This window comes from Pyxicephalus adspersus, chromosome 9, assembly GCF_032062135.1.
Source record: "Pyxicephalus adspersus chromosome 9, UCB_Pads_2.0, whole genome shotgun sequence".
In the NCBI taxonomy this organism is placed as follows: domain Eukaryota; kingdom Metazoa; phylum Chordata; class Amphibia; order Anura; family Pyxicephalidae; genus Pyxicephalus; species Pyxicephalus adspersus.
Genome location: NC_092866.1, coordinates 45,554,272 through 45,556,306, shown reverse-complemented (window position 1 = coordinate 45,556,306; position 2,035 = coordinate 45,554,272).

Genomic DNA, 2,035 nt, shown 5'->3' with positions numbered 1-2,035 from the left:
TGGTGATAACAAACCAAAGATGCTCCCGTGAGATGTGAAGTATCTGGGCTTTTTTTGCGGATATTCGCCTGTCCTCAATATTCAGCTCATGGACAGCATAGCAGGTTGCCGGGTCAGCTGAGGTTGGGGGGTGCCCACTGCGGGGCTCATTTTCAATGGTTAAACGCCAGGTCTTAAAACGAGATATCCAGGTTTTGACATTGCTGTAGGAAGGACACTTCTGCCCCAGTATTTGTGACGTCTAAGTGTGAATGTCCTTTGCTGACATTCCCCGGAGAAACGAAAACTTCATGACGGCCCGTAACTCCAACGACGTAAAACTTACTTGTGCCTGTGCCACAACTTCTCACTAAAAGAAAAAACAGTTTTAGAAATTCCAAAGACCTGATATTTGCACAGTTACATACTAAGATATTAGGCTGTCAAATGTCCCCACATTCATTTTTCTATTTCATCTAGAAAAGGGCAAAGCCAGGAACTTCTCAGCACCCTTTTGTAATTCAGTCTTTGATCACTCCTGCTTTTTACCAAAAAGGGCAGTTTGGTACAGAAAAAATTCTGTTCTACTGTAAAAAATACAGATATTTCAGTGTTTGATTCTTCTAACTATTTACAAAAGAAAACCATTTGGGGAAAAAAAAACTTCTGTCCTACTATTTAAAAAATACAGATATTTCAGTGTTTGATTCTTCTAGCTATTTACCAAAGAAGACAATATGGTAAAACAAAAATTTCTGTCCTACTATATAAAAAATACATATATTTAAGTCTTTGATACCTCTTGCTATTTACCAAAGAAGACCGTTTGGTAAAAAAAAAAAAAAAAAAATCCTACTATATAAAATATACAGACATTTCAGTGTTTGATACCTCTTGCTATTTACCAAAGAAGACAATTTGGTAAAAAAAAAAATTCTGTACTACTATATAAAAAATACATATATTTCAGTCTTTGATACCTCTTACTATTTATCAATATAAGACAGTTTGGTACAGAAAAAATTCTGTTCCTTTATGAAAAAAATACAGATATTTCAGTGTTTGATACTTGTTCCTATTTACCAAAGAAACCATTGGTCTACGTACATTTTTGCCTGAATAAGTAAAAGGTGAGCGGTAGACACAGGAGAAGGAAAGGCGTTGGGCAACCTGCCGCATCCGACAGCAGCAGCAGCAAACTGTTGGAGGCAGTGTCACAAGTTGTCAAATAGGTCTGAGATGTGTGCGGAAGGCCAGTACGCTTGTAGATGTATTGAGAGGGCGGAATACAATCATACAGCCACGACATGTAGAGAGTATTGTGGACTGGGTCTAAGGGGCCTCAAGTGCAGCAGGCTCTTCTCCTGCAGCAGCCTCTTCTTCTTCAGCAGCAACTGCAGCAGCAACCAGCAAAGCTGTGACAGGTTCAAAGACAGGAATTAGTGTGGCTAATGTGCCTGTACCTCCCGATGACTCTCCCTTGTTGTTTGACGAACAGCCTGAGGATCTGACAGTGCGAATTCCAGAGCAGGGGGCAGACTTTGAGATCCTTGGAGAGTGTGGTCAGCACTCACTGGCCAAGGGTTCTGGATCAGTGGCTGCATTACCGAATGTTGGCTTAGATGAAAATGAGGATGATGATGACCGTGATGTCACCTGGGAATCATCGGTTTGTGTAAGGGATAGCAGCAGTTCTGAAATAGACGTAGAGGAAATGCAGCAGCAGCAAAAGACTGGGGATGGAAGGGGCCCCCAAACTGCCCCATGTGAGCCTGAAAAAAGAGACAGAGGAGTAGGCACAAGCAGGGGAACAGTCAGAGATGATGTGACCACATGAGGTGGAGCTGGAGCAGATGCAGGGCACCCAGCAGAGGCAGGCAAAAAGAAACAGTAGCAGAGTGGTGGCACCCAGCCACGCACCTCTCCAGTGTGGTCCTTTTTCACGCTGAAAGATGATGACGGGTGTAGCAATTTGCATCCTGTGCCACAGTCACATCCGCAGAGGACAGGCCACTGTAATGCTTCTTGCAGACTACCACCCACTGAGCCATGCAAG